We start from the raw sequence: 25,791 nt of genomic DNA, 5'->3' as shown, positions 1-25,791 counted from the left end.
TGCCACAGCGTCCTCCTGCCAGGCATAAAAATATATAAAACTGTACATAGTCTCTACTTGGAATTCTGAGCTCCCAGTGCTCCTCTCCACTCACACTGAGGTATGGAGGCCAATCCTCCAGGAGTTCAGAGTCTTGGGTGATTTCTCAAGGGGCGTGGATGGTGCCTGGACTGCACCTGGTCAGCGCCGCCTCTGGGACACGGGAGTGAGGAGAGGATGGTCGGTGGAGAGGGGACTGCACTGGAGTGGCGGTTCCCTGAGGCACAGTGCAACAGCCATCTTTTGGTGACAATATGGCCAGGTATAAAACTGTGTAAAACTGTGTGTGTTCTCTGCCCGCAAACCTGGGTTTCAGCACTCCCCTTTCTCTCACTCCAAGATCTGGAGGCCTGTCCACCAGGAGTCCAGACTCTTGGGCAATTGCTTGAGGGGTGTATACAGTGCCGGGGATGCAGCCAGTTGGTGCAGACTCTGAGGTGCAGGAGCAGAGAGACAACGGTTGGCCGAAGGGGAGCTGCACCGGAGCAGTGGTTCCCTGAGGCATAAAACAGCAGCCCTTTTTTGCTAGCAATACAGCTCACTACCGAATATTCTGAAGCCACAACCCCTATCTCCTTGGGCAACCAGGGACTGTGAGTATAGGATTTGCCTGAGGCAACACCAACTTCCAAACAGGGGAAACTGCAAGGACGGGGCTGACCCAGAGGTCCGCTTTACTGAACCTAAGACGCACCTGGCCCTTAGGGGATCACCAGCCTACAGACAATACAAGAACAAAGACAAGCTGATTTGGAACTCAATTCAGCTTCTCTTCTGCAGGGGAACTGCAAAGTTGTTCTGTTCTGTTCTGTCAGTAACATTAATCAGGGGCAAGACTGGACCTGAGTGAAAAACCCTCAATCTTCATCAAGCACCCGAGGTTGTCAGGCCTCACCTCCTCCTGCTAGAGAGAGGCAGAGTGCAGCAGCATGGCAGACTTCCATGTGATTCAGGCAGGTGCAAATGCCTGGAATACAGGTTCACTACAGGCAACAGGGTCAGCCAACCGCAGGGCTATCAGTGACTGGGTGTGACAGTGGTGCAAGGTGGGGAAGGAGGCATCAACCTTCCCAGACTGATCTATTGGCTGGGTAGCTCCTCCTGACTCCACGCAGCACTGGAGCTAGCTACACCAGAGTAGTCACCAGACACCTGTGATCCACATCCCACAGACCTCTTAAACTCTCCCACCTGAGACAGGTGCAGACTGAGACAATTGATTAGGACATTTTGAACTGAACCAATCGCCTGAGGACAAATAAGGTGGTGCCCTGGGTGCATGGTGGTAGGAAGGTTTGATTTTTCTTTTCTAATTGTTTGCTGGTGGGGGGCGGGGTGACTTAATTGCTGATATTTCTCCACAGCTGAGACTTCAATACAGAGTATCTGTTTCACTGTTTCACCAGCTGAAAACACGACAGAGCCACTTAGCCCCACAACACCAGACAGGGCCACAGTTTCTCAGGCCACAACACTGTACAAGCACTCGATAAAGCCCCAGGGGAAAAAATCAAAGGGAGTAAAATAACCATGGGGTGGAATCAGTGGAAAAGCTCTGGTAACATGAATAACCAGAATAGATCAACCCCCCCACCCAAGGAAAGATATGGCAGATGTAATTGAAGATCCCATTCAAAAAAAAAACTGGCTGAGAAAACAGAAACTGAATTCAGAATTTGGATTTCAGACAAGGTTAATAAAGTGGAATTAGGAATTCGAGGAGAAATTCGAAAGTTGTCTCAAGAATTTAACAAATTTAAAGACAAAACCACCAAAGACTTAGACACACTGAAGCAAGAATTAGCAGCCCTCAAAGATGTGAAAAATACAGTAGAATCCCTCAGTAACAGAATGGAGCAAGCAGAAGAAAGGATTTCTGACATTGAAGACAAAGCCTTTGAACACTCCCAAACTCTCAAAGAGGAAAAGAAATGGAGAGCAAAAATGGATCATTCTCTCAGAGAGCTCTGGGATAATTCGAAGAAGGTCAATATCTGAATCATTGGAGTTCCTGAAACAGATGAAGTGGGCTCGCTGCACACAGAGGCCCTTCTGCATGAAATTATAAAAGAGGATTTTTCAGACAATGCCTAGAGATTCTGAAATTCAGATAGCAGACAGCTTCAGAACCCCAGCATGACTCAACCAAAATAAGACATCCCACAGGCATATCATAATTAACTTCACTAAAGTTAATATGAAGGAGAAAATCCTCAAAGCTGCCAGAAGAAAGAAAAGCATTAACTTCAAAAGGAAGAATATTAGAATGTCTGCAGATCTCTCTGCTGAAACCTTTCAAGCCAGAAGAGGGTGGTAATCGACTTTTAATCTCCTAAGGCAAAATAACTTTCAACCCCAGATCTTGTATCCAGCTAAATTGAGTTTCATTTATGATGGAGAAATTAAATACTTTAATGACATTCATATGTTGAAGAAATTTGCCATAACCAAACCAGCTCTTCAGGGCATTCTCAGACCTATCCTCCATAATGACCAACCCAATCCTATACCACAAAAGTAAACTCACTCAGAAACTTCGAATGTAACTCCAATTTGCATGCTGGAGAAAGGATTAAAAATGTCCACTGGACTTCTGAAAAACTCGATACTAAAAATTTCACCAGACTTACTCATATTCTCCATTAATGTAACGGCTTAAACTGTCCTCTAAAGAGGCATAGGTTAGCTGACTGGATACATAAACTCAGGCCATATATTTTTTACATACAAGAGACACATCTTAACTTAAAAGACAAATACAGATCCAGGGTGAAAGGACGGTCATCCATATTTCAGGCAAATGGTAATCAGAAAAAAGCAGGTGTTGCAATTTTATTTGCAGATACAATAGGCTTTAAACCAATAAAAGTAAAGAAGGACAAGAATGGTCACTTCATATTTGTTAAGGGTAATACTCAATATGATGAGATTTCAATTATTAATATCTATGCACCCAAACAGAATGCACCTCAATTTATAAGAGAAATTCTAATACACATGAGCAACTTGATTTCCTCCAGCTCCTTAATAGTTGGAGATTTCAACACTCCTTTGGCAGTGTTGGATTGATCCTCCAACAAGAAGATGAGCAAAGAAATCTTAGATTTAAACCTAACCAGCCAACATTTGGATTTAGCAGACATCTACAGAACATTTCATCCCAACAAAACTGAATACACATACTTCTCATCAGCCCCCGGGACTTACTGCAAAATCGATAACATCTTAGGTCACAAGTCTAACCTCAGTAAATTTAAAGGAATAGAAATTATTCCACGCATCTTCTCAGACCACCATGGAATAAAACTCAAGCTGAGTAACAACAGGAATCTGCATACTCATACAAAAACATGGAAGTTAAATAACCTTATACTGAATGATAGCTGGGTCAGAGATGAGATTAAGAAAGAAATCACCAATTTTTTGGAACAAAATGACAATGAAGACACGAACTATCAGAACCTCTGGGACAACGCAAAGGCAGTTCTAAGAGGGAAATTTATAGCACTGAAAGCCTTCCTCAAGAGAACGGAAAGAGAGAATGTTAACAACTTAATGGGACATCTCAAGGAACTGGAAAAAAAAAGAATATTCCAACTCAAAACCCAGTAAAAGAAAAGAAATAACCAAAATTAGAGCAGAATTAAATGAAATTGAAAACAAAAGAATAATAAAACAGATCAATAAATCAAAAAGCTGGTTTTTCGAAAAGGTAAATAAAATAGATAAGACTTTGACCAACCTAATCAGGAAAAAAAAAAAAAGTAAAATCTCTAATCTCATCAATCAGAAACGATATAGACGAAATAACAACAGACTCCTCAGAAATCAAAAAATCCTTAATGAATATTACAAGAAACTTTATTCTCAGAAATATAAAAATCTGAAGGAAATTGACCGATACTTGGAAGCACGTCACCTTCCAAGACTTAACCAGAATCAAGTGGAAATGTTGAACAGGCCTATATCAACTTCAGAAATAGCATCAACCATACAAAATCTCCCTAACAAGAAAAGCCCGGGACCAGATGGTTTCACGTCAGAATTCTACCAAACCTTTAAAGAGGAATTAGTACCTATATTACTCAACCTGTTCCAAAAGGTAGAAAAAGAAGGAAGACTGCCCAACACGTTCTATGAAGCAAACATCACCCTGATCCCCAAAACAGGAAAAGACACAAAAAGAAAAGAAAATTATACACCAATATTACTAATGAATATAGATGCAAAAATATTCAACAAGCTCCTAACAAACAGAATCCAGCAACACATCAAACAAATTATACATCATGACCAAGTCGGTTTTATCCCAGGGTCTCAAGGCTGGTTCAATATACGTAAATCTATAAATGTAATCCAGCACATAAACAAATTAAAAAACAAAGACCATATGATTCTCTCAATCGATGCAGAAAAAGCTTTTGATAATATCCAGCATCCCTTCATGATCAAAACAGTTAAGAAAATTGGTATAGAAGGGACATTTCTTAAACTGATAGAGACAATCTACAGCAAACCCACAGCCAATATCATATTGAATGGAGTTAAATTGGAATCATTTCCACTCAGATCAGGAATGAGACAAGGCTGCCCATTGTCTCCATTGCTTTTTAACATTGTAATGGAAGTTTTAGCCACTGCAATTAGGGAAGAAAAGACGATCAAGGGAATCCATATAGGGTCAGAAGAGATCAAACTTTCGCTCTTCGCAGATGATATGATTGTACATCTGGAAAACACTAGGGACTCTACTACAAAGCTCTTAGAAGTGATCAAGGAATACAGCAGCGTCTCAGGTTACAAAATCAACATTCATAAATTGGTAACCTTTATATATACCAACAATAGTCAAGTTGAAAAAATAGTTAAGTACTCTATCCCATTCACAATAGTGCCAAAGACGATGAAATATTTGGGAATTTATGTAACAAAGGACATGAAAGATCTCTATAAAGAGAACTATGAAACTCTAAGAAAAGAAATAGCTAAAAATATTAACAAATGGAAAAACATACCATGCTCATGGCTGGGAAGAATCAACATTATCAAAATGTCCATACTACCCAAAGCAATATATAATTTCAATGCAATCCCTATTAAAACTTCACTTTCATACTTTAAAGATCTTGAAGAAACAATACTTCATCTTATATGGAATCAGAAAAAAACCTCAAATAGCCAAGACATTACTCAGAAATATAAACAAAGCAGGAGGAATTACACTACCAGAGCTCAGACTATACTACAAATCGATAGTGATCAAAACAGCATGGTATTGGCAAAAACAAACAAACAAACAGAAAAAAACAACAACAGAGAAGTAGATGTCTGGAACAGAATAGAGAACCAAGAGATGAATCCAGCTACTTACCGTTATTTAATCTTTGACAAGCCAATTAAAAACATTCAGTGGGGAAAAGATTGCCTGTTTAACAAATGGTGCTGGGTGAACTGGCTGGCAACCTGTAGAAGACTGAAACTGGACCCATACCTTTCACCATTAACTAAGATAGACTCTCACTGGATTAAAGATTTAGTCTTAAGACATGAAAGTATAAAAATACTAGATGAGAGTGCAGTGAAAACCCTTGAAGAAATCAGTCTGGGTGAGTATTTTATGAGGAGGACCCCCCCAGGCAATTGAAGCAGCTTCAAGAATACTCTACTGGGACTTGATCAAACTAAAAAGTTTCTGCACAGCCAAGAACACAGTAAGTAAAGCAAGCAAACAGCCCTCAGAATGGGAGAAGATATTAGCAGTTTATGTTTCCGACAAAGGTTTAATAACCAGAATCCACAGAGAACTCAAACGCATTAGAAAGAAAAGAACAAGGGATCCCATCGCAGGCTGGGCAAGGGATTTGAAGAGAAACTTCTCTGAAGAAGAGAGGCGCACGGCCTTCAGACATATGAAAAAATGCTCATCATCTTTAATCATCAGACAAATGCAAATCAAAACTACTTTGAGATATCATCTAACTCCAGTGAGACTAGACTATATCACAAAATCCCAAGACCAGAGATGTTGGTGCGGATGTGGAGAAAAGGGAACACTTTTGCACTGCTGGTGGGAATGCAAATTAATACATTCCTTTTGGAAAGAGATATGGAGTACACTTAGAGATCTAAAAGTAGTTCTGCCATTCAATCCTGTAATCCCTCTACTGGGCATATACCCAGAAGACCAAAAATCACATTATAACAAAGATATTTGTACCAGAATGTTTATTGCAGCCCTATTCATAATTGCTAAATCATGGAAAAAGCCCAAGTGCCCATCGATCCACGAATGGATTAATAAATTGTGGTATATGTACACCACGGCATATTATGCAGCCTTAAAGAAAGATGGAGACTTTACCTCTTTCATGTTTACATGGATGGAGCTGGAACATATTCTTCTTAGTAAAGTATCTCAAGAATGGAAGAAAAAGTACCCAATGTACTCAGCCCTTCTATGAAACTAATTGAGTGTTTTCACATGAAAGCTATAACCCAGTTACAACCTATGAATAGGGGGAAGGGGAAAGGGAGGGGCAGGAGGGGGTAAGTGGGTAGAGGGAAGGGTATTGGTGGGATTACACCAGTGGCGCATCTTACAAGGGTATATGTGAAACTTGGTAAATGTGGAATGTAAGTGTCTTGGCACAGTAACTGAGAGAATTCCAGGAAGGCTATGTTAACCAGTGTGATGAAAGTGTGTCAAACGGTCTGTGAAACTTGTGACTAATGCCCCATGATCATATCAATGTACACAGCTGTGATTTAATTTAAAAAAAAATTCCTTCCTTTTTCACTGGTAGTTTTGGGTGTTACAGTGTTTGGTGGTAAACGGAGTACTCCCTGCTATAAAAGGAAGTCTATTATAGGTTCAATTGCCTGTTTTACATCTTGTGAGAGGGGGTACTGAGCTACTGAAGGAGCAGGTTTGTTTTTTTTCCAGGACATGCTTACAGGCTCTGCACCTAATAGTAGTCCAATATTTTTTACATGTTGTGCAAAAGCATATCCAAGACAATGCCTCAGATTATGTCATTGAGGGAATTTAAATCAGAAACAGTCTCTGTTAAGGAGAGAAAGAAGTTTGGAGCTCGATCTGAGGGCAGAGAAATAAAGATACCATTATCATTACATTGTAAAGTAGCATTCAATTTACATAACAGGTCTCTACCAAAAATGTTTGCTGGTGAAGAATCAGATATTAGAAAGGCATGGTGAGTATTTAGAGGACCCAGACGTGAGTGATAGGTAACAAAATAAGTTGTCTAGAGACTCCAATAGCTTGAATAGAATTAGAGGTGAAAAGTAGAGACAATTATTCTGATGGAATGGTAGAAAATGTTGCACCAGTGTCAATTAAAATTCCAGTTCCCAATCCTCTAAATTAAGTTTAATGGTGGGACCTGTGGTGTGACTGAGGATTGGCTGTCTCCGTGAATCAACTGGATACTGTCCTACAGGAGAAAAATTAACTTTCTGAGACTTGGGGATGTTTATCCTTGAGATTTCTTCTTCTTCTTCTTCTTTTTTTTTTTTTTTCAAGGAGTGGACAGTTAATTTTCCAGTGTCCAGGTTTTCTGACGTATCTTCAGACATCTGGAGGAAGTAAAGAAGACAATCTTAAATTATTTTCAGAGATTTGCTGTTGCTTCTGCAATGATTCAATTTGTAAAGCAAGAACTGTAGATTTTAAACCTTTCTTTTTCTTGTTCTCTTGTAAGTTATTTTCAAAACACTGTGTGGCTGCCTCTATTATAACACTTAAAGGTTGACTAATACAGCGGAGTATACTATTTTGAATTTGTTTTTTTAATATGGGGAAGTATATTTCCTACCAGGGCACAAATTAAAAAATTTCCATGCTATGGCACTTCAGGATTTAATGACTTATGTCTTTGGAAAACTTGGCTAACTCTTTCAATGAAGGCTTTAGGATGCTCTCCCTCCTTGTGAGTACATAATTCAACTTTGGACCAATTTACTTTAGAAAGGAAAGCCTATCATATTGCCCCTGATCAATCCTAAATGTCAGCATTTAGCTGAGCAATTTCATGTTCATCTGCAGGAGGTCTAGGAAGAGGATCTGACTACTTGCTCCCTCTATGGAAAGGATCTTCACTTAGAGGCCTTTAGGAGTGTCAAATGACTGCAGTATAATCTTATGTGGGAATAATGCTGCTTACCAGCCAGTCAAGATCCCTGTGAGTGGGATTATGAATGGCTATAAGCCTCTCTAATTCATCTCCAAATTTGGTGAGGTCTTCTGAATGTAAAGGCAAAAGGGTTTTGCAATTCAGAAGATCTACGGAAGTCCAGGGGACATGAATTCTCTGTCAAGTGTGGGTGGTGGTGCTGGATACATTCTTAAAGGTTACTGCATAGAGGGAGGTCCGGGGTTGATGGAGTTAGGTTACACAGCCCTGGGAAATAAGAGGAATTCTATGGCAAAGAAAAATGAGTTTTACTTTGTCTCTGTAACAGACCTACTTCTTGCTTATCAGCTTTTATGCATTCAACCTGTATGTTTCTGGATGGTAGATCAGGCCTGAGTGCCTTCTGTAAATTTTGGAGAGATATAGAGATTAAGATAGGCAAATGGCTATCAAAAAGATTTTCTGAAAAAGTTGAATCTGTGATAGTTTTAATATCTCTTAAGGATAAGGTTTGAGGAATTGAGATTGGATTTTGTAGTTGAATTTGACCAGGAACCCAGTGATCCAAAAGATCTTCTGAGGGATCAGGGACAGCTAATTGAAGACAGAGTAGATTCTAATTTGGAGGGGGGGTTAAGGTGGAGGCAGATTTTAACTTTCCTTCTAATTCATATTTCTGCTCTTCAGTTTTTTTTTTTTTAAGGGAGTTTTCATGGCTAACCAAAACACTGATGTGTGTTTTACTTTCAATTTGATCATAAACTAGGAAATTCCTTAGAATGACAGCTCTCTAAAATTTTCTTTAAATTAAGCAGTTTTCAAACTTTTGTCAGAGGCATAACCTGCAAATATCCTCTCCCATTCTGAGGGCTGTCTGCCTGCTTTACTCATGTGTTCTTGGCTGTGCAGAAGATTTTAGTTTGATCAGATCCCAGTAATGTATTTTTGGTGTTGCTTCAATTGCCCAGGGGGTTCTTCTCATAAACTATTCACCCTGGCCAATTTCTTCAAGTGTTTCCTCTGCAATCTCTCCAAGAATCTTTAGAGTTACATGTCTTAAGTTTAAATCTTTATCCAGTGAGAGTCAATTTTTGTTAATGGTGAAAGGAGTGGGTCTAGTTTCAGTCTTCTACATGTCGCCAGGGAATTCACCCAGCTCCATTTGTTAAATAGGGAATCTTTCCCCAAATTTATATTTTTGATGGCTTTATCAAAGATGAAATGATGATAAGTGTCTGGGTTCACCTCTTGGTTCTCAATTCTGTTCCATACATCTACCTCTGTATTTTTGTGCCAATACCATGCTGTTTTGATCGCTATTGATTTATAGTATAGTTTGAAGTGTGGTAGTATGATTCCTCCTGATTTGTTTTTATTTATGAGTAATGTCTTGGCTATTCAGGGTTTTTTCTGGTTCCATATAAAATAAAGTGCTCTTCTTTCAGATCTTTAAAGTATGATGTTCGTGCTTTGATAGGGATTGCATTGAGATCGTAAACTGCTTTGTGTAATTTGAACATTTTAACAATGTTGATTCTTCTTAGCCATGAGCATGGTATGTTTTTCCATTTGTTAATACCAGAATCCACAGAGAACTAAAACTGATTAATAAGTAAATATCAAGTAATCCCATTTCATTGTGGGCAAGAGACTTGAACAGAAGCTTCTCTGAAGAAGATAGGTGCATGATCTACAGACACACCAAAAAATGTCCATCATCTTTAATCAACAGAGAAATGCAAATCAAAACCACTTTGAGATATCATCTAACACCAATAAGAGTGGCTAACATAACAAAATCCTAAAACTACAGATGTTGGCGTAGATATGGAGAAAAGGGAACACTTCCGCACTGCTTGTAGAAGTGTAAGCTAATACATCCCTTTTGGAAAGAAGTATGGAGAACTCTCAGGGATCTAAAAGTAGACCTGCCATTTGATCCTGCAATTACTCTACTAGGTGTATATCCAAGAGACAAAAAAAATCACTTTATAACAAAGATATTTGCACCAGATTGTTCATTGCAGCTCAATTCATAATAGAAAAGTCATGGAAGAAGCCCAAGTGCCCATCAACCCATGAATGGATTAATAAATTGTGGTATATGTATACCATGGAATATTAGGCAGCCTTAAAATAGAGACTTAACCTCTTTTACATGTACATGGATAAAGCTGGAACATATTATACTTAGTAAAATGTCTCAAGAATGGAAGAAAAAATATACAATGTACTCAGTACTATTAAGAAACCAATTTATAACCACTCTCACTTTCATATGAAGAATAGATCAGAACTGTTACTCAAGATGAAGGAGTGGGGAGAGGAGGATGGAAGAGATGGTGGAGGTTAGATCAAAGGAGGTTGAGTGGTGGAATCACACCTATGGTGCATAATTCAAGGGTACATGTTTGATCTATTAGTATGGAGTATAACTGTCTTAACATAATAAGTAAATGAGATAAGGTATATATTAACCTGTGTGATATAAGTGTTCCTAATTTATACCCCATAAATGCATTAATGTATACATGATCTATGTGTTTATCATTTAGTAAAATTAATTAATTAATTAAGGCATTTTTCTAGGTCAAAGCATCCATTTTCTGGTCATTTACAGTTAGAATTTTGTATGGTATATTCATTCCAAAAGCGACTCAGTCTAATGCCTTTTTATAAAGCCCAGGTGATAGAGGGCATAAAGAAGGCTCAAAGCCTTTTCAAATAAAAGTCTGTTTCCCAGATCCCCAACACTTCACTCTCAGAAATATACTCATATTAGAATAGACAATGACAAAAGACTCACACCTCAGGGCTTGAAACATTCAGTACACACAGTGTGCTGCTTAGAATCTTATGTGTCTTGGACTCCCAGTCTTAACAGACTGGCTGCCTGATCTATTCCTGAATATACATGCACTTCAGATGCAGGAGACTAAGGAGAGAATTCCCACTTAGTCACAAAGTCAAGCTCACAGAAATAAAACAGGATGAGAGGAAAACTCTTATGACTTTTGTTTCAGGGAACCACAACAAAGTTTGTCTTAAGAGACACAAAACTAGCCAGAGCCATGCAACTGGCTAGTATGCAGGACCATTTTGAGCACTGAGCTGATAGGGAGCTAGGCCTCAGTTCCTCTCTAGACAAAATGACACAGAAAGACAAGTGACAAAACAAAAACAAACAATAACAATGAAAGTGACTAGAATCTATTTCTGAGAGGAGATGGAATCAAACAATATTAATATTCATACACCACAAAGTCTTTAAAAACATACCTATACTAGAGTTGCTTACAAGACTAGTCACCAACAATAAGTTTCTCTCACCAAACTTCAATGTGGAAAGGACAAAGATTTTTTACCATCTGCTCAGCTGAAGCCCCCAGAGAGAGAAAAACCCAGAAGATAGCTGGTGAGTAAAATATCTCACCACATCCAGGGTGGTAGAAGGGATCAAAACCTCCTGCTGTTGATTTTGGAAATGCAGAGTGTCTTTGAGATCCTGCCGACTATTGCACAAAGTAAAGATGAGAGTGAAACCTGCCCTTTTCCCTTTTGTTGTTTCACTGAAAGATCAACTCACAATTATGGCAGATTAAGAAGACAAAGTTTCTTTCCAAATACCATGAACATAGGGGTAAATCACAAGAATGATTACCCAAAGTTTCAGTGATGATCAGAAACTTTTATACATGGCTTTTGGAAGGGAGGAGGGAGATTGTGGAAAATATTGGTACACCAAGTGGTTGCTAGAGAATGATGTGTGTAGATGGGTGAAAACGGATTGATTTGTAGATTAACCTGAGAAACAGGTCTTGTGCTTCAAAAGACCTAGGGGCCTGGTTTATTAGCATGTAATAAGGAAGTCAGCAGACCCTTCTTATAAATCAGGTTACTCAGGTTTTATGTAGAGAGAGTAAAAGCTTCAAATGCTTTCTGATCATTAATGGGTTGTAATTCAAAATATTCATTATACCAAGGAATCATATTTTTGGGTGAAATTTCCTTAGTTCCTTGACATGTAAATTATTTCTCTTTAAATTTTACCATCTTCCTGGACTTTTAGATTTTGTTTCCATAGTCTCAAATGATTCCTGAGTGACTTCTAAGAACAATGAAATATGAACTATCAGGCCTTGGGATTGGAACCACCTGGAAAAATATCTGTCTTCAGTCTTGTTAGAGGAAAAATGGACACAGCATTCACATTCACAATAAACTGTCAATTTTGGCTACAGTTACCTTCTTTATCCCCCTTAAATGCAGGTACCCTCTGGACCTTAAGGCAAACATTCTTCTTTTTTTTTTTTTTTTTCCAATTGGATACCATTCCATCTCCCTGATCTCTGTTCTCTTTCTTTCCCCTCCACCTTCTAAAATATAAAATATATATTTCTATTCTATTCTTGGCCCAGAGAAATTCTTTTCTCATCCAGTGTAGAGCACCTCTTGAGCTTTTCCACTGAGCAGTTCCACACCAAATAAATAGGTTTATAACCAGTACCTCCCAGTGATACATTTAACAAAGTCCAGTTACACAGTCAAAAGGTCATCTTTAGTTTACAGGCTTAGGTTTTATCACTCATGTGTCCAATAAAAGGTTCTTGAGTCATTATTAATTTTTTTTTTTTCATTTTTTCCTGCCTATCTTATATCAAGCCTTGAACTATCTTGGGAGACTTGGCAGGGACATAGGAATTTTACCCATCACAACACCAGGAAAACAATAAAATACTTAACTTAAAAGTGTCTTGAGTTCCAGACAGGAGGACCACTTGTTAGGTAATTGCCCCCAGAGAAAGCCCCTCTCCCAGAAAAGCCCCTCCTGCTTTCTACAAACCAAGATTAGTTATCTCACTCTTAAAGTCAAAGCTACCCGCTGAAAATTTCAAACTTATGACCTGCCCCTAATGCCTCTTCCAGCCAGAGCAATAACTCCTTATTGGCTATTCTCCCATCTTATCACTATTCTAAGACTTCCCCTAACCTAACCTATATAGCTCTCTCTTGCACATGTACTCTCTCTCTCTCCCCTCCTCCCTCTTCCTGTCTCTGTTGGTCTCTCCTCTCTCCCCCTCTCCTTATCCTCTTTCTCTCTTTTCTCCCCTCTCTCTCTCCCTTTTCTCTCCTTCTTGATGTTGCTCTGCAGCATCCCTCCCTCGCCAATAAAAACCTTTCATATAAGCCTTGATGGTCTGTGAGATCTTTGCTGGTCGAGTGCCCCGCCCCCTTCATCTGGTGTCAGAAGCAGGATGTAATTAGGGAACGCTCCCAAGGGTAGCTTCCACCTCTTCCATGGGAGTTTAGCTGGTGGGAGCTCCCTATCCTTTTCTAACACTCCTGGCTCACGACTGCATCGGCTTGTATCCATCTGCCAAAGCACTCTAACCAACACTCAACACCGGCCTCATCCAGACTTGGTGAGTACCCCTATGGGAGTAAATTTTCTCTAAACGTGGGCTGGGTTGCTTACGTTCCTGGCAATTCACCCGTTTCTCAAGGCTTGAGTTTCCTATTCCATGGCTTAGCACAGAGCTTCCACGGCTTCGCATGAAAATTCCTGGCACCAGGTCTCAAGCTCTCCACAGCCTCAAGGGCCTGACACTGCACTAGAGTACGGTGATGACCAGCCTACATTGTGTTCTTGTTTTCTTGGCCAGCAGCAAAGGAGTGAAGACTTTCACCCTTTGTCCTGGTCCCTCGCGTGATTCTACTCACGCTTTATTTCTGTGATGAATTGTCATGAGTGCAAGCAATTCTAGCCCACCTAACTCCCCCTGAAGTGCTTCTTACGCCACCTGGCAGAATTAAGAAACTCTCTAACCAGGTTTAGCCACTTTATTTAATTTTGTTTTAATTCAAAACTTATATAACTATTGTAAGTGCCTTGGCAAATGGAGCGAGGTCCCCTATATTCAAGGCTTCTCCTATCTTAGAACCAAGCCTAATTTACATTCGGATGATTCCAAAATTCTCATAGCAAAAGGCTCTCCTACTCTCCATCTCCCTAAACCAAACAAATTCAACCTGGCAAATAAACCTCCGCCATGCAGATGAGCAGCCACCAGTTCCAAAATAGAAGTAATTCTTATTCTGGCCCCGCCATATTCAACTCCTCCCTCAACCACACAATTGCCTCCACCCTCTGTCCCTCCTACTTCTTCATCAACCAATCTGAGCTCATCTCCTAACTCCACCTCTCCAACTAGCACCCAGTTCTCCTGTATGGTCTCTCAGTCCACTTTGGCTGCTCCAACAAACTCTTCCGGATCTCTTTACCCCTTTCTCCCTCCAGCTCCTCCATATAATAATCCTACAGTAACACCATATAACAATCTATTAATATATCCTATCAATTTACTTGGAATAACATTTTTATTATTTTAACCAATACCCTAACCTCTAATGAGGGTAGCTGGGATTAAAGAGAGCTGGCACACACATGCCTACTTTTGCTATTCTCACAGCAAACTCAAACTCCTGGAGTCAAATGATCCTCTTGCCTCACCCTCCCAGGTAGCTGGGAATACATGTGTCTTCCACAATGACCGAGGTCTCATTCTGGCTCAGGCTGATCATAATGTCCTGAGCTCAAGCTATCCATCTGCCTTTGGCCTTCCAGAGTAGCAAGATTACAGGCCTGAGTCACTTTGCTGGGCCATGAACTTCTAATAAATTATCCTTCAAACAGTTGTAAGAAATACTCAGAATTCACCATTTTCCGATTTGTTGGTACACTTCACTATTCGTCTTGGTCTTGAGATAATGTTCACGTGGTATATCTGTGGAGGGGAACCATCCCTTAACATGAGTGGCATGGCACATCTCTCCTCAGCTCTGTGTTCCCTGATGTCATATGGTAGCTACAAACCAGCCAGGATGCTCAAGCTATCCATCCCCTTGCCTCATCCTTCTAAGTAGCTAGGAGTCCCGAGTAGTTGGCACAAACCACTGTCCTTGGCTAACTTTTACTGCTTTTTGTATAAACTGAAGGGCTTTCATTTTCTCAGGGTGATCTTGAAATCCTGAACTCAAGCAATCTTCCTGCCAAGGCCTCCCCAGAGTACTAAGATTGTAATCCTGAGCTACCCTGCTTGGACAGGGCTCATTTATACTATTCTAATTTTTTCCAGAATATTCTGCTGCTCATTGACCCATCACTTGCTTGATAAGTAAAGTTTTTTGGAAACCTAATCATGCCTATTTGTTATAAATCCTCTAGAACTGTTGTAAGATTCCTCAACACAAGGCCTGGTATCAATGACCAGAAAATGAAGTTCCAACTTACATCGTGCTGAGATTTCAGCATCACAAAAATAATGTGTATGACCATGAGATGTCTTTTAACAATAGACCACATATGAGATTTATTGCCCATGAGCTGAGAGGGGAAAGGTAGCAGATTGGCATGCAACTCGATTCTTTCAATCATGGTTGAATGACCACCATAGCTTGGCTATAGACACAAGCATTTGACAAAATCAATGAAAGAATGCTATAATAATTAATTGACTGTAGGAAATGGATATTAAAGCATATTATATATTTGTGCTGGGTGCAGGAGCTCATACCTGTAATCCCAGTGCCTTGGGAGGCCAAGGTAGCAGGATCATTTGAGGCCAAATATTTCAAGACTAGCTTGGGCAACATATTAACACTTTATCCCTGCAAATAATGTTTGGAAAAAATGACCCAAGTGCTATACGCACCTAGCTACTTTCCCAGATAAGGCAGGAGGATCACTTGAGCCCAGGTATTCAAGGTTTCAGTGAGCTATGATCACACCACTGCACTCCAGCCTAGGGAGCACAGTGAGACATTCTTTCCAAAATCAATCAATCAATATTCATTTAATTCAAGAAACAACATAGCATTGCTTATTTACATATTCAATCTTATAAAATGTGCATTGCTTTGTTTTGGAGACAAGAGTATCATTCTGTGTCCCAGAATACAGTACCCTGGCATCATAGCTCCTTGCTACCTCCAACTCCTGGTCTTGAGCAATCCTCTTACCTAAGCCTCCTGAGTAGCTTGGCCTATAGGTGCCACGAGCCATGGCAGTCACCTAGTTTTTCTAGTTTTACTAGAGACAGGGTCTGGGTCTTGCTCGACCTGGTCTTGAACTCAGGAGTTGAAGAATTTCTTCTGCCCTGGCCTCCCAGATTTCTAGAATTACCAGACTGAGCCATCCCTCCTGGTCACTAAAATGAGTGTTGTACATTTTTAAAACTGATAATTAACTTAGATATCTAATCCATTTCTCCTGGACAACTGGGTACTTGCTTCTCTTTATGTGTTTTGTTTAGAGATTTTCCTTCTTTCTTTTATTTCAGACTAATATGAGGGTAAAAATGATGACGGTCATAATGGAAGTGTATAAAGAACAACTATCCCACAACCCTCTGGGGCCAGGGCTCAACTAAATTGTGACCTTTGTCTCTTCTTTTAGTTGATTTATTAATTAATTACTTAATTAATTAATGTTTTTTACAAGTATGCCAAAGGTCAAAGTTTATTAAAGGACAGTACACTCCAGACAAGGAACACATGTACCTTTTCAAGTGGAGAGGACCCTGAGTTTAGGAAGATTTTTCCCCTTTATGCTGATTTTAATATTCTGTGTTAAATGGTGTGGGCATAAATATTCACAATTTTTTTCTGGAAAGTGGTAAAACTTCCAGAATGGAGAACCCTCCCATTTTCCATCACTGGAAAGCAATGCCCAGATGTTGTCATTGTATTTTTCAATTATGACATAACTGGTGCAAATTTTAATATGCTAATGGCAATGAGTCACTTGAAGCTATTGTCACTTTACTTGTATGCATGCACTAAAGAACCCTTTTTGTGAAAATCTCTAAACAAAACACATAAAGAGAAGCAAGTACCCAGTTGTCCAGATCCCTTGGCCAAATCTACACATTGTGGCCTCTCTACCTCTGAAAATCACTTTTTGTAGAGGAAATATCTGTTCATTTTCTGGAAACCTTCTTGAAATGCTAGCTTTTTTTTTTTTCTTGGAAGACCCCTCTGGTCAATTTGTTCTTCTTATTATGAATGACGGATCTCCTAGTATCATCTGCCCCATCTCTCCTTAGCCCTACCTAACACGATAAACACAATTATAAGGCTTTGAGACATGATTGATATTTGTAGAGTATTTCTTTAATATCAATTATGATTAGAAAAACATGAAAAATATTTAAAGATATCATCACACTCTTCACATATATAGAATTTTTCTATGAATTCTGTTATGTACTGAAATGTGTCAGCAATGATTATAAGTTATGACAATTTCTTCATATCTGTAGGGTTTTTTTCTGTTATGAACTTTCCATATATAGAATAGTTTGAGCACAAGATAAACACTTGTCAAGTTTTCCACATTTGTAGAGTTTTCTTCTCAACAAGAATTGTATTGTGTACAGAGCACTGTGACTACTGGCATCTGACTTTGCCATATCTTAATATTGTTACCATTTTTTCTCTGGTATGATTTCTGTTATGTTTACTAAGGGCTGAAGACCAGTTAAAACCTTTGCTACATTGTTCTCATTTGTAATATTGCTCTCCAATATGAAGTTTCATATGTGTAATAAGGTCAGTTAAAGGCATTGTCACACTGTTCATATTTGTAGAATTTCTCTCTAGAAATTCTTTTGTGCTTAGCAAGTTATGAATATCAGGTAAAGGTATTTTCACAATCTTCATATTTGTAGAGTTTTCTCCCTGCATGAATTTTTTGTGCATATTCAGGTTTCAATGTGAGTTATTGGTTTACTACAGTATTCATATTTGTACTGTTTCTCTCTAGAATGATTTATTTTTATGTGTAGAAATGTTCACATAGTGATTAAAGGCTTTGCCACATTGTAAACTTGTGTAGGGTTTCTCTCCAGAATGAATTCTTTGATGTACAGAAAAACTTGAGGACATGTTAAAGGCTTTGCCACATTGTTGACATTTGAAGAGTTTCTCTCCAGAATGAATTCTTTGATGTATAGAATGGTGTGAGTATCTGGTAAAGGACTTGCCACATTCTTCACATTTGTAGGGTTTCTCTCCATTATAAATTCTCTTATCCTTAGAATATTTTGAGCTATGGCCAAGACATTTACCGTAATTTTAACACCAGTACAGTTCTTCTGTAGTATGAAGTCCAAAGTGAGTAGACAGGCTCGTGCAACATTTAAAGACTTTGCAATGTTCTTTACATGTGTACTGCTTTTCCACAAAATGAATTATCTTATGTTTCCAATGTGTGAGCACAGGTTTCAAGGCTTTCCCATACTTTATACACTCAAAAGTTTTCACTGCAGTATATATCATCTTCTTTGTATTTAGATTTGACAATTTTCCTATGACTTTTACACCTTTATTGCATTGGTAGATTTTGCCACAATGAGCTGTTAGAATTTGTAAAGTCCACTATCACATACTTTCTGGTGCTTATACTCATATACTCTTTCTAAATCCTTTGTTAAGTTTAAATTGTCAGAGCCATAGTTTTGATATCTTCTCAGGATTATCTCTGGGAAGAAACTATTTATACACAGATTTTGTGAATGGTCTTTGGTAGAATGATCACATATACCTGGGTGATTGACTACTGTGTGGTGTGTCTTCACCTTCCAGGGTTCTTTGCTTTGCTCCAGATAGGTGAAGAGGTCTGCCTTAGAGACAGTGATACCTAGGAAGATCAGATTTCTATAATTCTCTAACATGACATGTCCATACAAATTCTACTGATCAGTATCCAGGCAGGCTCGCTCCTCCTTTTTTTTAGACAGAGTCTCAGTATGTCACCCTCGGTCAAGTACCGTGGGGTCACAGCTCACAGCAACCTCAAATTCTTGGGCTTAAGCAATTCTCTTGCCTCAGCCTCCCAAGTAGCTGGGACTACAGGTGCCCAATACAACACCCAGCTGTTTTTTTTATTAAATCATAGCTGTGTACATTAATGCAATCATGGGGCACCATACACTGGTTTTATATACCATTTGACATATTTTCATCACACTGGTTAACATAACCTTCCTGGCATTTTCTTACTTATTTTGTTAAGAAATTTATATTCTACCTTTAGTAAGTTTCACATGTACCCTTGTAAGATGCACTGTAGGTGTGGTCCCACCAATTACCCTCCCTCCGCCCATTCTCCCCCCTCCCCTCCTCTCCCTTTCCCGTTTCCCCATATTCTTAGGTTATAATTGGGTTATAGCTTTCATATGAAAGCTATAAATTAGTTTCATGCTAGGGCTGAGACATTGGATACTTTTTCTTCCATTCTTTAGATACTTTGCTAAGAAGAATATGTTCCAGCTCCATCCATGTAAACATGAAAGAGGCAAAGTCTCCATATTTCTTTAAAGCTGCATAATATTCCATGGTGTACATATACCACAATTTATTAATCCATTCGTGGGTCGATGGGCACTTGGTCTTCTTCCATGAGCCCAGCTATTTTTTTGTTGCAGTTGTCATTGTTGTTTAGCTGGCCTGGGCCAGGTTCAAACCCACCAGCCTCAGTGCATGTGGCTGGCACCATAACCACTGTGCTACCAGCACCAAGCTGCATCCATGGAGAATTCTATAGTCACATCTCTGAATATCAATAGTCCCATTTCTTAGCTTGCAGTGTGTCCCACCATCCTCCCTACAGAAGTCTGCTGACTGGCAGGTCACAATGTGACAGAGGCTGCAGCAAAAACTCATGGATACTGCTGAGTACGCCGCAGTGAAGAGGCCAACATAACCTGACACAAAGTCACACTATCACCCTGGCTACAGTGCTTTGGTCTTCTTGTAGCTAACAGGAACTTCAAACTCTTGGCCTCAAGCAATCCTCATACCCCTGCCTCTAAACTAGCTGGCATGTGCCACACACATGCCTCATTTTGATATTCTTACTACTTCTAATTATTCTCTTTCTCTCTCTCTCTCTCTCTCTCTCTCTCTCTCTCGTGATATAGTTACTTACATTGTCACGCTCAGTAAGGTGACAGGGTCTCATAACTCAGGGAAACCTGAAACTCATGTAGTCAAGCGATCCTCCTGCCTCAGCCTCACAAGTTGCTGGCACTACAGGTGCCCACCACAATTCCCAGGATCTCATTTTGGTTCACTTTTGTCATGAACTCTTGAGCTAAAACAATCCACTCAGCCTTCCAGAGTACTGGGATTACAGGCTTGAGTCACCTTGCCTGGCCATGATACAATAATGAATTAAAGAAAAAAAGTAATTAATACCAAGAACTCACCATTTTCTAATTTGTTGGTACACTTTACTATTCTTTATGGTCTTGAGATGATGTCACCCAACATATCTTAAGAACCATCCCTTAAGAAGAGTCCCTCTGTGTTCCCTGATGTCATAATGGTAGCTGGAAACCAGCCAGGATATTCGACCAATCCATTATCTTGGCTCAGCCTCCTAAGTAGCTGAGACTCCCGAGTAGCTGGCACACACCACCATGCTTGGCTTACTTTTTCTGGTTTTCATAAAGACTGAGGCTCTTTCTTTTGCTCAAGCTTATCTTGAACTCTTGATCACAAGAAATCTTCCCACCAGGACCCTCCCAGAGTACTAGAATTATAGTCTTGAGCTACCCTGCTGGTCCAAGGCTCATTTAAAATATTCTTTTTCTTTTTCCTAAAATATTCTTATGTTCATTGTATAGAGTAGAAATTCAGGATCAAAGGCCAATCTGACACATCACTTGTTTGGTAAATAAAGTTCTAGGGAAAGTTAGTTATGCCTTTTTGTGACAAATCATATAGAACTATTATCAGATTCCTCAACACAAGGCCTAGTATCACTGACCACTGAGTGAAGTGCCAACTTACATTGTACTGAAGTTGAAAGAGATTGTGGTTTCACGAAAATAATATGTGCCCTGTTTTCCCGAAAATAAGACAGTGTCTTATTTTAAGGTGTGCTCCCAAAGATGCGCCAGGTCTTATTTTCAGGGGACATCTTATCTTTCTTGTAGGTCTTATTTTTGGAGGATGTCTTATTTTCGGGGAAACAGGGTATCACCATTTTGACAATAGACCACATAGGAGATTTACTGCCCATAAATTGATGGGGAAAGGTTAGCAGATTAGCATGCAACTCCGTTCTTTCAATTATGGTTGAATGGCAACCATAGCATGGCTACAGATACAGGAATTTGGCAAAAATCAATGAAGAGTTCTGTAATAATTAATTTACTATAGAAAATGGATATTCAATTGTATTATGCATTTTGCATGGGTCAAGGAGCTTATACATGTAATCCCAGGGCCTTGGGAGGTGAAGGTGGCAGGATCATTTGAGGCCAAGAAGTTCAAGACTAGCCTTAACACCTTATCTCTGCCAATAAGGTTTGGAAAAAATGAGCAAAGTGTTAGAACACACCTAGCTGCTTGCCAGGCTGAGGCAGGAGGATGGCCTGAGCCCAGGAGTTGAAGGTTGCAGTGAGCTATCATCACACAACTGCAGCCTAGCCTGGAGAATAGGGTGAGATCTTGTTTCTAAAATCAATCATTAATTATTTAATATCGGAAATCACAGAGCATTGTTTATTTAATTGTTAATTCTTTAAAAAATGCTGTGCATTTCTTCATTTTAGAGACACAGTCTCATTCTTTGGTCCTGAGTATGGTACCCTAGCATAATAGCTCCATGAAACCTCCAACTCCTGGGCTTCAGCAGTCCTCTTGCCTCAACCTCCCAAGTAGCTGGCCCTACAGGTGCCAATGGCCATGACACCCGCCTATTTTTTCTTTTCCTTTTATTTTAATTTCTTAATGTATTTTCTTTATTATATCACAACTCTGTATATTGATGAATTTTTTGGTGTAGAGGGTACTAATTTTATAGAATGTGAAATGCTTACTATGAACTTAGCAATACATCCATCACCTCACTTACTTATTTGTTGTGTTAAGACAATCATACTATTTTCTTAATATTTTTGAAATGTACCATTGTACTGTGAACATTAGGTGAGATCCCACCAAATACCTTCCCTCCTCCTGACTTACCCCTCCCCTCCCCTCTCCCCTTCTTCCTTTTTACTATAGTTATGTTTTACCATTCATATGAATGTATAGGTGATTAAATATTGATTCATAGTAGTATTGAGTACATTGGATACTTTTTTTCCATTCTAGAGACACTTAACTAAGAAGATTATGTTCCAATTCCATCCAGGTAAACATAAACGATGTGAAATCTTCATCGCTTTTTTATGGGTTCATAGCGTTCCATGGTGTATATTATACCACAATTTGTTAATCCATTCATGGGTCTATGTGCACTTGGGCTGTTTTCATGTCTTGGCAATTAGGAATTGGCCTGTAATAAACATTCTGGTGCAAATTTCTTTGTTGTGAAATGATTTTTGATTATCTGGGAATATACCTAATAGTGGAATGGCAGGATTGAATGGTAGGTCTACTTTTAGTTCCTTGGGTATTCTCCAGACTTCTTTCCAAAAAGGCCAAACTAGGATGCATTCCCACCAACAGTGTAGAAGTGTTCCCATCTCTCTGCATCAAGTGCCAACATCTGTAGTTTGGGGATTTTGTTATGTGGGCTAATCTTACTGGAGTTAGATGGTATCTCAAAGTGGTTTTGGTTTGCTTTTCTCTGAAAATTAAAGATAATGACTATTTTTTTGTGTGTGTTTGAAGGCCATGCACCTGTTCTTCAGAGAAGTTTATGTTCAGGTTTCTTGCCCACATAAAAATGGGGTTGGTTCAGTGCCTGTTGCTCAGTGGTTAGGGCGCCAGCCACATGCACCAGAGTCGGTGGTTGCAAATCCGGCCCAGGCTGTAAAACAACAATGACATGTACAGCAAAAAAATAGTCAGGCATTGTGGTGGGCACCTGAAGTCACAGCTACCAGGAGGCTGAGGCAACAGAATCGCTAAAGCCCAAGAGTTTCAGGTTGCTGTGAGCTGTGATGCCATACCACTCTACAAAGGGTGACACAGTGAGATTCTGTCTTTTAAAAAATGGGGTTATTTGTTCTTTTCTTATTGATTAGTTTGAGTTCTCTGCCGAGAACTCAAACTAGTTCTAGTTATCAGACCTGTGTCAGAAACATAACCTGCAAAAATCCTCTCCCATTCTGAAGGTTGCCTGTTTCCTTTACTTACTGTGCTCTTGGCTGTGCAGAAGCTTTTTAGTTTGATCAGATCCCAGTAATATATTTTTGGTGTTGCTTCAATTGCCCGGGGTTCCTCCTCACAAAATATTCTCCCAGGTCGATTTCTTCATGTGTTTTCCCTGCACTCATTTCTAGTATTTTTATAGTTTCACGTTTTAAGTCAAAATCTTTTCTTCCAGTGGGAATCTATTTTTGTTAATGGTGGAAGGTGAAGGTCCAGTTTCAGTCTTCTATAGGTTGCCAACCATTTCCCCTAGCACCATTTGTTAAATAGGGGCTCTTTTCGCCAATGAGTGTTTTTTTTATAGGTTTATTGAAGATCATATGAAGATAAGTGGCTGCATTCATCTCTTGGTTCTCTGTTCAGTTCCATAAATCTACATCTTGATTTTTGTGCTAACACCAAACTGTTTGATCACTGTACATTTGTATTATAGCCTGAGGTCTAGAAATGTAATATCTCCTATTTGTTTTTATTTCTGAGCAATGTCCTGACTATTTGAAGTTTCTTTCTCATTCTGAAGAAATTGAAATACTACTTTTTCTTTCTTTTTTTTTTTTGCAGTTTTTGGTTAGGGCTGGGTTTGAACCCGCCACCTCCAGTATATGGGGCCAGTGCCCCAATCCTTTGAGTCATAGGTGCCACCCAATACTATTTTTTTCAAGTTCTATAAAGTATGACAATGGCACTTTACTAGAGATTGCAATAAATCTGTAGATTGCTTTAGGTAGTATGGACATTTTAACAATATTGGTTCTTCCCAGCCAATACCTATCAAAGCATGTGAAAGATCTGTAAAGAGAATTATGAAATTCTGAGAATAGAAATAGCTGAAGATGTTAACAAATGGGAAAAATGCCTAGTTTTTCTATTTTTAATACAAAAAGCCTGGCTCTTGCTCAGGCTGATCTTGAAATCTAGAGCCCAAGAAAACCCCAAGCCCTGGCCTCCCAGATTTCTTGGATTACCAGACTGAGCCACTCCACCTGGCCAATAAAATGAGTGTTATACGTTTTTAAAATGGATAATTAACTTAGATATCTAATGTATCTCTCACAGAGAACTGCCTAATCTGTTCTCTTTGTATGTGTACTTTAGAGATTTTACTTCTTTCTTTTATTTAAGACTAATATCAGGGTAACAATGACGACAGCCACAATGGAAGTGTATGAAGAACAACCACCTGTAAACCTCAGGGCATGGGCTAGATGACATCATGAATTTTGGCTCTACATTTAGTTGATTTATTTATTAATCAATTCATTTATTTTTGAGACAGTATCACACTGTCACCCTGGCTACAGTGCCTGGGCCTTATCATAGCTCCCAGAAACTTCATACTCTTGGGGTCAAGCAATGCTCTTGCTTCAGCCTCTAGAGAAGCTGGGATTATAGGTGCATGCCTAGCACATGCCTAATTTTGCTATTGTTACTACTTCTACATACTCTGTCTTTTTTTATGAGGTAATCTATCACTTTTTCAATCAGTAAAGTCCCAGGGCCTCATAGCTCACAGCAACCTCAAACTCCTGGAATCAAGTGATCCTCTTGCTCAGCCTCCCAAGTAGCTGGGACTCCCGAGTAGTTGGCACACACAACCATGCTTGGCTAATTTTTTCTGTTTTTGTAGAGACTGAGGGTCTTTCTGTTGCTCAGGCTGATCTTGACCTCCTGACCTCAAGCAATCTTTCTGCCAGCACTTTCCCAGAGTAATGGGATTACAGTCCTGAGCTACCCTGCTTGGCCAAGGCTCATTTGTAATATTCTTTTTTTTCCCAGAACATTCTTATGTTCTTGAATAGACCAGAGGTCTATGATCACAGGCCATATTGAACCATCAATTTTGGTAAATTAAGGTTTATGGAAAGCTAGTCAAGCCTATTTGTTACAATTGTCTAGAACTATTATCATTCTCCTCAACACAAGGCCTGGTAACACTGACCAGTGAGTGAAGTTTCACCTTACATCTTGCTGAAGCTGTCAGCTTCAAGAAAATAATGTGTATAACCATTAGATGTCTTTTAACAAAATATCACATATTTTAGACAAATATGAGGTTAAAAATGATGAGTCACAATGGAAATGTATAAAGAACAAACACCCAACCTTCTGGGGTAAGGGTTCAACTACATCGTGACCTTAGGCTCTTCTATCAGTTGATTTATTTATTAATTAATTTATTTATTTTTGAAAGAGAGTCTTACATTGTCACTCCTGCCACAGAGCATTTTCCTCCTCATAAGTCATAGCAACTTCAAGCTCTTTGGCTCAATTATCCTCTTGCCTCACCATCTAAAGTACCTGGATTGCAGGCACCTACCACACAAATGCCTACTTTTGCTATTCTTACTACTTCTACGTATGCTTTCTCTTTATTTTTTTTTTCCTTTTTGACATAGTCTCTCACTTTTTCACCCTTAGTAATGTGCCA

Source organism: Nycticebus coucang, chromosome X, assembly GCF_027406575.1.
Source record: "Nycticebus coucang isolate mNycCou1 chromosome X, mNycCou1.pri, whole genome shotgun sequence".
NCBI lineage: Eukaryota > Metazoa > Chordata > Mammalia > Primates > Lorisidae > Nycticebus > Nycticebus coucang.
The sequence above is the reverse complement of the archived record's forward strand: the minus strand, read 5'-3'. Positions refer to the sequence as shown.